At 45.1% G+C, this 16,473-nt stretch overlaps 1 protein-coding gene across 1 annotated transcript in view; it reads left to right on the top strand.

The window, feature by feature from the left end:
- Positions 1 to 16,473, top strand: part of LOC137544771 (odorant receptor 131-2-like) — a 177,038-nt gene that overhangs the window by 105,220 nt on the left and 55,345 nt on the right. The gene's annotated exons all lie outside the window — the stretch shown is intronic.

Here is a 16,473-nt window from a genome sequence, read left to right as displayed (position 1 = left end):
AGTATATGTAGGCAGAGGGTATATGTCCCAGTATATGTAGCCAGGGGGATATGTCCCCAGAAAAAGTGGCCATGTGTGCAGGAGGAGGGGAGCAGCGGAGAGAAGAGGGAGAGCTATGGGCACTCACCTTAGGGGGCTCTCCATCCCTCTCTCGCTCTCCCCTCCGGAGTCCGGAATGAAGTGTGCAGCGGCTGGCAGCGGGCGGAACTTACCTCCTCTCGTCGCACGTGCCGGATGGATTAGCCGCTACTCTGGCCTGATCCAGACCAGAGTGCGGCACTAGAACTTCCGGCGCAGGAGCGAGACGAGGTAAGTTCCGCCCGCTGCCAGTCGCTGCACACTTCATTCCGGAGGGGACAGCGAGGGAGAGAGAGCCCCCTAAGGTGAGGGAAGGGGGGGAGACGTTCGCCCTTCCCCACTGTGCCCATAGCTCTCTCTCTTCTCTGCGCTGTTCCCCTCCTGCTGGCTGCACGGGCACGCGGCCAGGGGAGGGCAGCGGGCAGCCAGGCTCGGGCAGATGCCCGGTTTTGCCATATGTGTGGACACCCATGGTAAGTACCCTTCTATAAAGTAATTTTTTATACCCAATACTTGTGACATACTGCACCATTTGGGCTCCCGTTTATCTTTGTTTTTTCCCTCCAGTACTGTACATGCTTTTGGTGTGATTCTGACACTACTGCAGTCAAATAGATCAGCAGGGCTGCCAGGCAACTGGTATTGTTTAAAAGGAAATAAATATGGCATCCTCCATATCACTTTCACTACAGGGGTATTTGAAAGCGGTTCCGAGACCAAAAATGTGGCTTCATCACTAATGGCCTCCTCACATATACTGTATTAAATAGCCAATTCTTTCACCTAAAATGTTTTTTCCCTCTCCTATTACCATCTAAAGGAATTATGCTCTCCCCCTCATCTAACGCCGCGGCTCTCCTGGTTCCAAGATTGCAAGGGCTCCTGGAAGCACCTCTCCCACAATCGTTTTGCCTATTTTAGGCTGCACTTTCGTTTTGCATTTGCGTTTTTTGGTTGTGTTTGCGATTTGCTTTCTGCATTTGCGTTTTTGAGGTTGTGTTTGCCTTTTTAACCACTTGTGGACCACAGTGGTAACCCCCTTAAAGACCAGGCCTTTTTTTAGTAAAATGGCCACTGCAGCTTTAAGGCCAAGCTGCAGGGCCGCACAACACAGCACACAAGTGATTTCCCCCTCCCCCTTTTCTCCCCACCAACAGAGCTCTCTGTTGGTGGGGTCTGATCGCCCCCCCCCCCCCCCCATGTTTGTTTATTTTTTAATAAATATTTATTTCTTTATTTTTGTTTTATTTTTGACTATTTTTTTGTTTTGTTTCAAAAGCCCTCCCTTCCCCCAGCCGGTCAATCATGGCGATCGGCTGTCATAGGCCTCTGCCTATGAGAGCCGATCGCTCTCAAGTGCCCCAGGGGGACAGCCGTGTCATACGGCTGTCCCCAGTGCAGCGCTGCGGCAGATCGCAGCGCTGCACATGTAAATAGACGGCGGGTACGCCGTCTAACAGTATCCCGAACGGCGATTGCCGCTCGGAGACTGAAGGCGGGGCGGAGCTCCGCCCCCCAAGCAGGAGATGCGCGTGCACCCTGCGTGCGATCTCCTGCAAACTGCAGCCCCAGGACTTGATGCCAATTGGCGTTAGGCGATCCTGGGGCTGCCGCTGCGGCCACGCCCATGGGCGTGGAGCGGTATTTAGGTAGTTAAGATGGTGGTAGGCTGAATTTGATACAGAAACCCACTTATCAGAAATGTTCACCAGTGGGTGAGGTTTAGCCAGGTTGTCCTGTTGTGCTTTGTATTGTATTGCAATATAGTCAAGGTTTTTTAGCTGGGATCCGCTTCAGGCTGGGTGCACACTTAACATAACTTGAAAGGTTATGTAATGTTGTATGCGTTTTTGGTGCGTTTTGTGTGCGTTTTAATGCGTTTGCATGAAAGATTATGTTCATGTTGTGTGCGTTTTTGTGCGTTTTTACTGCGTTTTTTGTGTGTTTGCGATGCATTTTTCAAGCGTTTTGCGTGCGTTTTGCGTGCGTTTTAATGCATTTGTGGTTTGCATATAAAAGACGCACATGCGTTTTGTATGCATTTTTAAATTTTAATATATGCGAATCACTAGGAAGACAACAGGAAGTGGAAATACAGCAAAAAACAATATTTTTAGGGAAAAACGCATATAAAAACGAATGGAAAACGCATGAAAAACGCATACCATTGCGTTCCCATTGACTTTCATGATGTGCGTTTTTTTGATGCGTCTATGAATATTATGCAACAAAACCAGTGTTTTTAAAAACGCAGGTTTGAAAATGCATATAAAACACGTATACGTTTTTATGTGCGTTTTTTCCTGCGGCCCATAGACTTCCATTAGCGGCAAAAACGCAGCGTTTCTGCTATGTGTACACCCAGCCTCAGGCCTCTTTCACAGTGCGACGTTAAAGTCGCACGGTAGAAAATGTTTCAACGCAGACTAATGCACAGCAATACAAAGTCTGTGCAACATTCACAGTGCACACATTGCGTTTGTGTGTAACATGTAGCGTTATTGCCTACTGTATGCGATGATAACGGGGCATGAAGTTGCGGTGCGACTTTTTGGGGGGCGTTGTGTTGCAATTTGCATTGCGACCTTAACGTTGCATCAAACCGCAACGTCCTACTGTGAAAGAGGCCTCAAGGATAAATAGATCATGCATGTATGAGAAGGCAAAGGAGGTTTCAAAGTAAAGTAAATATATTTAAACATACCTTTTATTGTAAATACTGTACATATAATATGGAAGTGACTCCACGTGTTTAGATACAGACTGTGGGCCAGATTTATCAAAAGTGTCTGAGACAAAATATTGGTAGGTTTTTAGAAATCTGCGCAGAACTGTCTCAGGCATCTTAAGAAATCATTAGATAGGCCTAGTGCACACCAGAGCGGTTCGGCTGCGGTTTGCGATCCGCTTGCGGCTGCGGATACGCTAGGGTAATGTATTTCAATGGGCTGGTGCACACCAGAGCGGGAGGCGTTTTGCAGAAACGCATACTCCCGGGCAGGGCCTGCCCAAGACTTTTTGCCGCCTGAGGCAAATTTTGAAAAAATTTGGCTCAGGCGGCAATAAGGCTGCCTCCAGCCTTAAATAGAAGCAGCCGGTATTTGTAAGAGGCACGGGCGGGGAGGACTCACCTCTTCCCAGCGTGCGCTCCACTGACGTCACTTCCTGTGCAGGAAGTGACGTCAGTGGAGCGCACGCTGGAACGAGGAAGAGGTGAGTCCTCCCCGCCCGTGCCTCTTACGAGTAGCGGCTGCTTCTACTTGAGGCTGGAGGGGAGCGCAGATCGGGGGCCGCTAGGCCCAATACCCCCGTCCTGCCAGCTACCCCTCCAGCTCGGCGGCCGGCTCCCCGCACCTACGGACGGGTGGGTGCCGCCCCTGGAAATTTGCCGCCTGAGGCAAAAGTTTCACCCCGCCTCATGAGCGGGCCGGCTCTGCTCCCGGGCTGCTGCAGAATTTGGATTGCGGAGGCGTTTCTGTCTTAATGTTAAGTATAGGAAAAACGCAAACCGCTCTGAAAAACGGCACTTCAGAGCGGTTTGCCAGGCGTTTTTTGTTACAGTAGCTGTTCAGTAACAGCTTTTCTGTAACAATACATGAAATCTACTACACCAAAAACGCTTCACAAAACCGCAAAATGCTAGCTGAAACGCTGCAGAAAAAGAAGAAAAAGCGTTTCAAAATCTGCTAGCATTTTGCGGATCTGCTAGCGGTTTTTGGTGTGCACCAGGCCATAGTGCAGATTCCTTCTAAAACTGTTGTATAATAGGAGGAGCTAGGAAGGTCTCTCAGACAGTGCGGTGTGTGAGGGGAATTGCTGTTGCTGAGGTAACCAGCACACCTGCTGTATTGATAGCAGCAGGCTCTGAGGAGGAATTCAGCAGGTGGGAGGAGCAAATCACAAATCATGTCTAGCCTGCACTCTGCAATCATGTCTACCCTATCAAGCACTTCTTAATCTGCGCCAGTTTAGGGATGGATTTGCCCTTTTCTTAACTGTAGTGCAGCTCTAGAAATTCATGCTAAATAGTCACTATTACTAGGATTTAAGAAGGTTCTTATCATGCAGAACTGTTCTCCCTGCTGGTTAGAACAGATTAAGAAGAAAAAACTGTCGGTAATGCGTTGATAAATCTTCTTCTGTGACTTTTATATACGATTTGCCTTTCCGATCCCCTGCCGATTTATTTGTACAGTACAATAAAAGCTATATTTCTGGCAGCCTCATATTTATGTTTTTTGTCTTGTGTTTTTTTCCTTTTTTTTGTGCAGCAGTTTAATTTGTTGCAACCTTCTTTCTGTTTTCTGTTAAAGGGCCACTGTCATTAAAAAAATAGTAAAATCTTAAATATTGTGTACGCATGCGCAAAAAAATGTACATTTGTCCCAGATTGAAATGCAGTTTAAATTACTTTTCTCCTATGTCTTTGTCGCTTACAGTAGGAGGTAAAAATCCATCAGATCTGAGAGGTTTCGGAGTAGTCCATTTGCTCATGGGAGATTCTTTATCTTTGTTGAGGCAAATGTGGTTACTGTTTGCTTGCAGTCCAGAACTGGGCTGATCCAAGGGGTGATGCACTCCAGAGCAGTTCTGGATGTTTTTAAAAATGCTAGCGGTTTGAAAACTGCTTGGGTAATGTATTTCAATGGGCTGGTGCACACCAAAACGGTTCGTTTTTTCCACAAACGCAAACTTGGGTCATGCAGCTTTTTTAGCTTTCTGAGCCGTTTTTGCCTTGATGTTAAAGTATAGGAAAGAGGAAAACTGCTCTGAAAGACTCTAGATCAGAGCGTTTTTCCAAGCGTTTTTGTTACAGAAGCTGTTCAGTAACAGCTTTACTGTAACAATATATGAAATCTGCTAAACAAAAATGCTCCAAAAAACGCCAGGCATGTTTACAAAATCTCTCTAAACATGCCTAGAATCGCTCTGAAAGGGCCAGTGCAGAACAAAAACCTCTAGCAGATCCGCAAAACGCTATAGGTTTTTGAACCAGATTTTCAGAGCGATTCTAGGCATGTTCAGAGAGGTTTTGCTAGCGTTTTGCAGATCTGCTAGCGGTTTTTGGTGTGCACTGGCCCTTAGGGCCCTTTTCCACTAGAGCGATTGTGATTGCTGAATCGCAAAATCGCAAATCGCTAGTGATTTTTAAATCGCTAGAGTTGTTACTTTATCATAGAAATCACAAGAAGTATTTTCCACTACAGTGATTCGATTTGGAAATCGCTAATCGCAAATCGCAATCGCTTGCTGGAGCGATTTTTACAATGATAATGCAATGCAAATGAAAATCACAAATCGCAATCGCATAACAGAATTAATGAAAAATCGCAATCGCAATCGCTGGCGTTTGTGATTTGTGATTGCGATTGCTAGTGGAAAAGGGCCCTTAAAGCAGTTGCTACCAATCTGTATTGGCCCTATTCTAAACTGCATGCTGCAGGTGTGGTTCTCTCATGAAGCAAGGTGAAACATTTGCATCAGGTGCAGAGAATACAGGGGCAGCATGTTTGTACCGTGTTTACACTTACAGCATGCAGTCAGAGTAGGAGGAGTAGCGAGAGGAGAGGAGAGCAAGCGAGGTGAAGAGGTCATCATTGGGGAAAAGCAGCTTGTTGTGCTGTGTGAGGAGTCTGACAGTGAGTAAGGAGGGGGGAGGCAGGAGTGCAGCAGTGTTTTATTTGACTTGGACAGCAGAAGGGAGGAGGTGGCAGTGTTGTCCTGACTGAGGAGGAATGGAGTGGCTGAGGGTGAGCAGTGTGTTTGTCACAGACTCACAGCCAGCCAGTGTGCTATCGTGTTGAGCTGCAGCATGTCATGTGAGAACATTAAATGAAGCAGAGTAAATTGTCGGGTGCTGTGCGATCATTCAAAAGGGTGGGCGGTGGCTGTCAGGCGCATCCTCACAAGTTTTCCACAGGCCAGGTGCACACATGGCAGAAACGCTTGTGTAGCAGGAAACGCTGCATTTTATACAGCAATGTTAGTCTATGGGATGCAGAAAGACCAGCGTTCCACCTGCGATTTACAGTAAGCGTTCTGCAGACGCTTGCAGTGTTGCATAATATGCCGACTGGCTGCCAAAACGCACAGAGTGAAAACCTATGGAGCGCATATGCATTGCGTTTTCCATGGGTTTTATACTGCGTTTTTTAATTAAAAAGTAAAGATCTCTGATGTATTTCCGCTTCCTGTTGTCTTCCTAATGATTTGCATATATTTAATAAAAAAAACCGCATCGAATAAGCATACAAAATGCATATGTGTTTTCTATTAGCGAACAGCAAACGCGTACAAACACACGCAAAACGCTTGAATAATGCATTTGCGTACAAAAGCGCAAACGCACCAAAAACGCAAACGCACCTGCGGAAAACCCAAGAAGAAAACTGTTATATGTCAACCTAGTCTCAGGCAGCAAAAAGTCTGGAACCGGCGCTGGCATGCTGTTTGCAATAAAGTTGGCATTATTACTGAAAATGAACTCCTTCTTGCTTATCTCTATTCAGATAAATAAATAAATATTCGTTCATCTTTTTACAGGAAAACAAAAAGAAAATAATAGACACTAACTTTGAAGTGATGCGTTATGGAGGAGATAAGATGCCAGACACTCTGCACCTGTAACCAGATAATGATTGCTTGAGTATTTACATTCCATTCTGTAATTCCTTAATGCATTTACAACAAGCCTAACTAGGGGATTTTTAACAGAGGTATATTAACCGTTTATTATGATTGACTTCCATTTGCTCATTCTATTTCTGATAACTACAGTAAAACTATTGACTGACTGCTACAACTTACGTAAATGTTTTCACTATTGTAGAATGTCACCGATTATTATTATTTTGATCTTACAAATTCAATTAGCAGCATAAGAGCTTTGCATTTTTCATCAATTATTTTACTGAGTAATATATACTTTACTGTAAGTATAATGATAATGATGATATCTGTTTTCTTAGAAATGTATCCTTATGGTGGCCATACATGGTACAATTTTTCATTTTTTTTCGATTAGATAATTTAGTTTGATTATTCCGTTAGATCGAATATAAATATTTTTCCAGCATGTCCGATCTGATTTTTCTCTAAAAAACGGGATAATCGTTCGAATTTCTTGATCAATTTTTTTTTTTTTTAACTTTCATTCGATTCGATCATTTAGATCGAAAAAACGGGATAATCGAACGTTTTTATTGTACTGTGTATGGCCACCATTAGAATTGTTATTTTTGCTTTTCATGTTTAGCATTACTAGAAGGTTACTGTATTGTTTTTTTTACATATATGTATTCAAATGACGGCTCCTAATCAGTAGGTTCCCTCCAATCACCTTTCTCTTCATGTTAAAGGAAATCTGAAGTGAAAATAAACTTATGATATGATGAAATATGTGTGTAGTACAGTTAAAGAGGAACTCCAGCCTAAACAAACATACTGTCATTAAGTTACATTAGTTATGTTAATTAAAATAGATAGGTAATATAATCTCTTACCCACACTGTTTTAAAAGAACAGGCAAATGTTTGATTTCATGAGGGCAGCCATCTTTTTGGTTGAAAGGAGGTGACAGGGAGCATGAGACACAGTTCCAACTGTCCTGTGTGCTGATCCTCCCTCACAGTTGCTAGGTAACATGAACAACAATCCCATCATGCTCTGCACAGCATCAGGGAAAAAAAGCCCGGGCTTTTTTTCTTTGATGGGTGGAGCTTAGCTAAAAATGCAGCTAAAAATGATGCTTTGGTAAGAAAAACAAAGTTCTGATGCTGTGAAACTGTTAAAGAAACACCAAGCCTTTTCAGTTATGCTGAGTAGATTTTTAGTCCGGAGGTTCACTTTAAGAAATAGAACATTAGTAGTAATGATATGAGTCTCATATTGTTTTCAGTACAGGAAGAGTTAAAGTACCCCTGAACCAGGTTAAAAACGATATACTCATTATTCCTGTTTAACTTCATATGCTGTGACATGCATCACAGCACCTTGCTCCTCCTTCAGCGCCCCCCGTCCCTTGTTCTGCTCAGTCGAAATCTTTGACTTGAGCAGAACGTCCATTACGGGCTGGGAAGAAGTGCCCATTCTTCCTCCTCTCTGCCCGTCCTTAGCTCCGCCCCCTGCACTCCCCGCTTATAGTTCCTGATGTCAGTACCGCACACAGCGCACAGGGGAGCAGGGATGTGTGTGGGCTTGTGATAATTCAAGTCAGAATGATAGTGTATATTAGTACACTATCATTCTGACTTCAATTATCACAAGCCCGCACACAGCGCTGTTCCCCTGCGCACTGTGTGCAATACTGACATCGGGAACTATAAGCGGGGAGTGCAGGGGGCGGAGCTAAGGACGGGCAGAGAGGAGGAAGTGCAGACACTTCCTCCTAGCCCGATCCAAAAGACTCCATGCAGCGGGAGATAGAGGGGTAGCTGGAGGGGGAGGAGGATCATGCTGTGACATGTCACAGCAGAATAAAATAAAATAACATTTAAAAGTTATATTGTTCAAAACCCCGTCCAGGGGTACTTTAAGGCCCGGTCCACATTAGCGTTCGCTGTCCGGATTCGCCTAATTGGATCCGGACCGTATACTGTACAAACGGAACGTACGTTCCGCATAGCAATGCAAAGGCTATGCGGACGTTCACACGCGTCCGTTCCGTACAGTACGGAGCCGGACCGGATCCGGACTCTTTTCCAACATGCGCTATTTTTTGGTCCGGCTGGAGCCTGACTGCACCATCCGGAAACAGAAAACCAATAGGAAACGGAAGCACAGAACACACTGGCTACAAACACCTGACGTTCTACCCCACTTCCTATGCGTATTCTAGCGGCGATTTTGGATGGGGACACATGGGCAAGCATTTTGGAGTGAAGCAGCAGTGACTTTTAACGTGCTGGAGCTGTTGGCAGTATGTCGGAGGTGGAGGTGAGGCCTAAAGAACCTGATTCCACAGGTGCACCTTCTGCTGACCTCCCAGACCCCAAAATTTTTATTTATTTCTACTCTCTTTTGCCAAACGGATCCGGATCGCATCCTGATGTACACCTGATGCAACCTGACCGGATCCGGACCGTACGGTTCTGATCCGGATCCGGTCAAGTCATCCGGTCCGTTTGGCAGAGAAACGCAAGTGTGAACGGGGCCTAAGAAACTTCAGTTGTTATCTATGCAAAAGAGCTTCTCTGAGCACTCTGACACATTTAGTCAGAGAGCAATGCTATTTTCTGAAGCACTTATACTGTAGTGTACACATCAAAGAAACAGCGATAGACAACATCAGATAATATTTTACTGCAATGCAGTTCAAAGGGTCATTTTCTCTGCTGTGTTTTATAGGTTAAAATGCAGAGTGTAGTTTGTAAACTATAAATATTAGAGAATGATGCAATGTTAAAAAAAAGCGAAAGTAAAAACATGAGATTCTTTTCTATGCTACTAATGTTCTACTATGAATCCGTACTACACATACAATTCATTATATGATAATTTTTTTTCACTTCACTTTAATAGCTACAATTTGAATCTATATATATAATAGACTAAGTGCCTCAACCTTCAAACAAGAAGAAGTACTTTGCATGAGAAAATTTATGCATGCTCAAACACCAAGTTTAAGGCTTCTTTTCCACGGACTGTTGAGCTGTGTGCTCAGCAAGCAGTTACCAGGCAGCAGTGAGCAGATACCAGGCAGCAACAAGCAGTTACCAGGCAGCAGCAAGCAGTTATCAGTCAGCAGTGAGCAGTTACCAGGCAGCAGCAAGCAGTTACCAGGCAGCAGCAAGCAGTTACCAGGCAGCAGCAAGCAGTTACCAGGCAGCAGTGAGCAGTTGTGAGAGTTTGAGAGCCATTTCACTGCCTATTCACAGTCCATGGAAAAGAGGTCTTACCCTAGCAAGTCTGACATTGCAAATCTGGCCTAATTGGCTATTCATGAGGCAATGCTCATGCAAATGCATGCACAAACCAATACCACAAAGCAGTCACCCTGCTACATGCTACATTAGCACTATCCGGCTTAGTGCACACCAGAGCGGTTCGGCAGCGTTTTGCGATCCACTTGCGGCTGCGGATACGCTTGGGTAATGTATTTCAATGGGCTGGTGCACACCAGAGCGGGAGGCGTTTTGCTGAAACGCATACTCCCGAGGTGAGGCATTTTTTGGATTGCGGAGGCGTTTCTGCCTCCAATGTAAAGTATAGGAAAAACGCAAACCGCTCTGAAAAACGGCAGTTCTGAGCGGTTTTGCAGGCGTTTTTGTTACAAAAGCTGTTCAGTAACAGCTTTACTGTAACAATATATGAAATCTACTACACCAAAAACGCTTTACAAAACCGCAAAATGCTAGGTGAAATGCTACAGAAAAATAAGAAAAAGCGTTTCAAAATCTGCTAGCATTTTGCAGATCTGCTAGCAGTTTTTGGTGTGCTCCAGGCCTCCAGGAGCGCCACGGGGAGGATTCCCAATGCACCCTTTTTATACAACTGGGGGGACCGCAGGGTCCCAGGTTCTCTCACTGCCTGGAAACCACAGCGGCACCCCGGAGGGGGAGGCTGGGTGGCGTGGACGACCCCCCCCCCCCCCAAGTGTGGCCAGCGCCGGGGAGAGCCGTCTGCACCCACCTCCCAATATTAAAAACAGGCACTTACCTTAACGTCCATTGCGTTCTGCTACATGCGCATTAATTTGGGGGCACCACATGAGAAAGGAGAGAAGCATGGGTCACCCCGAGCTTTAGAGCTCAGGGCTGGCTCACATACAGCACTCCAGAGGGGGGGGGGGAGGACAGGCGCAGACAACTCACTCCAGGGTTTACACCACCGGAGCAAGCCATCCACCACCTGCCTCCAAAGGATACAAACTGCACAAAATGCTTTCCATGAGAAAATTAATGCGCATGTAGCAGAACCCAATGGACGTTAAGGTAAGTGGCTGTTTTTAATATTAGGAGGTGGGTGCGGACGGCTCTCCCCAGCGCTGGCCACGCTTGGGGGGGGGAGGGGGGGCGGCTGCGCCACCCAGCCTCCCACTCCGGGGTGCCGCTGTGGTTCCCAGGCAGCGAGAGAGCACTTTGCAGTATTGGTTTCTTGACCCTGCATAGTTTGGCATGCGAAAGCAAATGCATATTTGCATGAGCATTGCCTCATGAATAGCCAATTAGGTCGGATTTGCAAAGCCAGACTTGCTAGGGTTAAACTTGGTGTTTGAGCACGCATACATTTTCTCATGGAAAGCCTACTTCTTCTTGCTTCAAGGTTGAGGCACGTACTCTATTAGATAGATAGATGCGGCGTATGCTACGACGCGGGTTGGCTAGTCTATATATAAAATCGGATGTACTGTGTGTGTGTGTGTGTGTGTGTGTGTGTGTGTGTGTGTGTGTGTGTGTGTGTGTGTGTGTGTGTGTGTGTGTGTGTGTGTGTGTGTGTGTGTGTGTGTGTGTGTGTGTGTGTGTGTGTGTGTGTGTGTGTGTGTGTGTGTGTGTGTATGTGCTGCGATCACTCGAAAACGGCTTGACCGATTTGAACGAAACTTGGTATACAGATCCGTTACTACCTGGGATGATATGTTCTGGGGGTCTCGTGTCCCCCCTGCACACCTGGGCGGAGCTACAAACAGCAAATCAGATTTCCCCCATTCAAGTCAATGGAAAAAATGTAAAAGGCTGCCATTCCCACAGTAATCAAGCCAGAGTCCCCACACATGGCACAGTTGGTCACTTGGTGACCGAGGTTACAAATCCAGGAAAAGTGGGCAGAGCATAAAACAGCCAATCAAATTTCAGCCATTCATTTTAAATGGGAAAATGCAAGCTGCAGCCATTCTTAAGGTGGCCACACACGATACAATAAAATGATCAGATTATACAGTAATTCGATAAAAACGATCGTATCTCTGAAAAAAAATCGTTTTTTTTATTCGACTGAAGAATCCGATCGGATTTCCCGTTTTTTCGATTTAAATCCATCCGGAATGTCAGATATTTCTCTTCAATTTCTACTAAAGATTGTATGGTGTGTGTTGGATTGTCAATTTATCAATATACACACCCTAGCAATTGTCTCAGAGTTTCCAATCATTTTTATCATAATTGAGGAAAAATGTAACATAGGTGTGTGGTACATTGGTCATATTTTTGAAATGTTACAATCAGACAGAAAAATTGATTGCAATTCTTAAATTTAACAGATATTTAAAAAATTGTGTGGTGTGTGGCCACCTTTAGACTGTTAATGGTTTTCAAACTTGGTACACTTGGTCACTGGATGAATGAGATTAGGATTCAGATAAGTGGGTGGAGCCTACAACAGCCAATCAAAATTCACCTATTGATTTTCAAAGGGAATATTTAAACTGCTGCCATTCTGCTAGTGGCGGAGGCTTCAAACTTGCTACAGTCGGTGATTGGGTGACTGAGGTCCAAATTCACTAAAGGGGCGGGGCCACAAACAGCCAATCAGATTTCCTTGGTGGATAAACTGCTTCCATTCACACATTTTTGATGCCAGGAACCTGAAAGCTCCCAAACTTGGTCATTGAGTGACTGTGTGTCAAGGTTACAAAAAGTGGGTGGAACCAAAAACAAATTTCAATAGGAAAATATAAACTGCAGCCATTCTTACACCGTTAATGGCAGGGTTCTCAAACTTTGCACAATTGGTTTCTGGGTGACTGGGATTAATATTCAGGAAAATGGGTGGAGCTGGAGCCTACAACAGCCAATCAAAATTCACCTGTTGATTTTCAAAGGAAATATTTAAATTGCTGCCATTCTTACACTGTCAATAGAAGATGCCTCAAACCTGGTACAGTCGGTCACTGGGTGACTGGGGTTCAAATTCAGAAAGAGGGCAGAGCCACAAACATACAATCATATTTATTTAATTTCAATGGGAATATACAAATTATTGATACCAAGGGCCCCAAAGTTTGAAAAACTTGGTCACTGAGTGACTGTATGTCAGGGTTAGAAAAAGTTGGCGGTGCCAACAATTACATTTTTTACATGGGAAAATATTAACTGCAACCATTCTTACACTGTTAATAGCAGGGTTCCCAAACTTGACACAGTTGGCCACTGGGTGACTGGAATTAATAATCAGAGAAGTAGGTGGAGCCTACTGGTTACTGGGGTTTAAATTCTGAAAAGGGGGTGGGCCACAAACAGCCAATCAGATTTGTTTAATTTCAATGGGAAAATGCAACTTATTGATGCCAAAGACTCCAAAGCTCATAAACTTGGTCATTGATGACTGTATGTCAAGGTTAGACATAGTGGGCGGAGCCAAAAACAACTAACTTTTTACATGGGAAAATATAAACTGCAGCCATTCTTACACTGTTAATGGCAGGGTTCTCAAACTTTGCCCAGATGGTCACTGGGTGACTGAGATTAATATTCAGAAAAGTAGGTGGAGCCTACAACAGCCAATCAAAATGCACCTATTGATTTTCAAGGGGAATATTGAAACTTCTGCCATTCATAAACTGTTAATGTCAGAGGCCTCAAACCTGCTAGAGTAGGTCAATAAGTGACAGGGGTTTAAATTCACTAAAGGAGCTGGGCCACAAACAGCCAATCAGATTTCTTTGCAGGATAAACTGCTTCCATTCACACAATTTTAATGCCAGGAACCCGAAAGCTCACAAACTTGGTCATTGAGTGACTGTCACGGTCACAAAAACTGGGTGGAGTCAAAAACAGATTTCCCTAGGAAAATGTAAACTGCAGGCGTTCTTCCCGGTGAATGGCAGGGTTCTCAAACTTTGCACAGTTGGTCACTGGGTGACTGGGATTAATATTCTTGCACTGTTAATGGCACGAGCCTCAAACCTGGTACAGTTGGTTATTGGGTCACTGGGCTTCAAATTCAGAAAAAGGGGTGAAGCCACAAACAGCCAATCAGATTTGTTTCATTTCACTGGGAAACTAAAAATTATTGATGCTAAGGACCTTTAAGCTCACAAACTTGGTCATTGAGTGACTTTGTGTCAAGGTTACAAAAAGTGGGCCGAGCCAAAAACACATTTCACTGAGAAAATATAAACTGCAGCCCTTCCTACACTGTTAATAGCAGGGTTCTCAAACTTTGCCCAGATGGTCACTGGGTGACTGAGATTAATATTCAGGGATGTGGGTGGAGCCTATAACAGCCAATCAAAATCCACCTGTTGATTTTCAAGGGGAATATTTAAATTGCTGCCATTTTTACACTGTTAATAGCAGACGCCTCAAACCTGCTACAGTTGGTCATTGGGTGACTGTGGTTCAAATGCTGGAGAGGGGCCGAGCCACAAACAGCCAATCTGATTTGTTTAATTTCTATAGGAATATACAAATTATTGATGCCAAAGACCCCAAAGCTCACAAACTTAGTCACTGACTTTTTTTGTGGTAGGGTTAGAAAAAGTGGGCGGAGCCAACACCAGCCAAATACATACTCGGGCAACGCCGGGTCATCAGCTAGTACTATATATATCTAAGCATATATGAAAGTGAAACTAAAACTGACTGGACAGGGGGATGTCTGGAGTGTATGATATCTCTATTGCAAGACTATGTACAGCGCTGCGGACAATGTAAGCACTATATAAATACTAAATATGAATAATAATAAGCAGCAGCACCTTCTGTTGAAAAGCATACCTATCCATAGTGAATCATATAATCAACACATTAAAACCATAAAAAAAAAAAAAATCAATGCATCCTTCCATGACTGTATGTTTCCAATAACAATATATCACATTAATGGGTCCTGAAAGCCCCCTATGTGCCATTTACAATAGGAAATGTGCTAAATTGAAAGTGCAAATCTCGCAAGCAAATATTGTGTGACATTTTGAAAACAAAACAAAAAAAACCCAATTCATACAATTCATGCAACTAATAACTCCCCCCCCCCCCCCGAGCAACTAATAACTCTCCCCTGTGCAACTAATAACCCTCCCTCACAGGGCAACAAATAACTCGCCCCCCCAAAACTAATAACGCTCCGCCCGAGAAATGAATAGCCCTCCTCCCCCCAGGCAACTAATAACCCTCCCCCGGTCAACTAATACCCCTCCTCCAAGCAATTAATAACCCTACACAACTAATAACCCTCCCCCGGTCAACTAATACCCCTCCTCCAAGCAATGAATAGCCCTCCACAACTAATAACTCTCCCCTGGCAACTAATAACCCTCCCTCCCTGGGCAACTAAAAACCCTCCCCCCCAGGCAACTATTAACCCTCCCCCCAGGCAACTGATAACCCTCCCTCCCTGGGCAACTAATAACCTTCCCCCCGGCAACTAATAACCCTCCATCCCTGGGCAACTAATAACCTTCCCCCAGGCAACTAATAACCCTCCCCCGGGCAACTAATAACCCTCCTCGGGCAACTAATAACCCTCCCCCAGGCAGCTTATAACCTTCCCCCGACAACTAATAACCCTCCCCCAGGCAACTAATAACCCTCCCCCCAGCAACTAATAACCCTCCCCGGGCAACTAATAACCCTCCCTCCCTGGGCAACTAATAACCTTCCCCTGGGCAACTAATAACCCTCCCCCGGGCAACTAATAACCCTCCTCGGGCAACTAATAACTCTCCCCCAGGCAGCTTATAACCTTCCCCCGGCAACTAATAACCCTCCCCCAGGCAACTAATAACCCTCCCCCCAGCAACTAATAACCCTCCCCGGGCAACTAATAACCCTCCCTCCAGCAACTAATAACCCTCCCCCCAGGCAACTAACAACATCTCTCCCGGGCAACTAATAACCTCCCCCCAGCAACCAATAACCCTCCCTAGGGCAACTAATAACCCTCCCCTGGGAAACGAATAACCTTCCAGCAACTAATAACCCTCCCCCGGGCAACTAATAACCCTCCCCCGTGCAACTAATAACCCTCCCCCCAGCAACTAATAACCCTCCCCGGGCAACTAATAACCCTCCCTCCAGCAACTAATAACCCTCCCCCCAGGCAACTAACAACATCTCTCCCGGGCAACTAATAACCTCCCCCCAGCAACCAATAACCCTCCCCCGGGCAACTAATAACCCTCCCCTGGGAAACTAATAACCTTCCAGCAACTAATAACCCTCCCCCGGGCAACTAATAACCCTCCCCCGGGCAACTAATAACCCTCCCGCTGGGCAACTAATAACTCTCCCCCAGGCAGCTTATAACCTTCCCCCGGCAACTAATAACCCTCCCCGGCAACTAATAACCCTCCCCCCAGCAACTAATAACCCTCCCCCGGGAAACTAATAACTCTCCACCAGGCAGCTTATAACTTTCCCCTGGCAACTAATAACCCTCCCCCCAGGCAACTAATAACCTCCCCTGTGGGCAACTAATAACCTCCCCCAGGCAACTAATAACCCTCCCCTGTGCAAC

Source organism: Hyperolius riggenbachi, chromosome 2, assembly GCF_040937935.1.
Source record: "Hyperolius riggenbachi isolate aHypRig1 chromosome 2, aHypRig1.pri, whole genome shotgun sequence".
Taxonomy (NCBI): domain Eukaryota; kingdom Metazoa; phylum Chordata; class Amphibia; order Anura; family Hyperoliidae; genus Hyperolius; species Hyperolius riggenbachi.
This window is presented reverse-complemented; position numbering and strand designations above follow the sequence as displayed.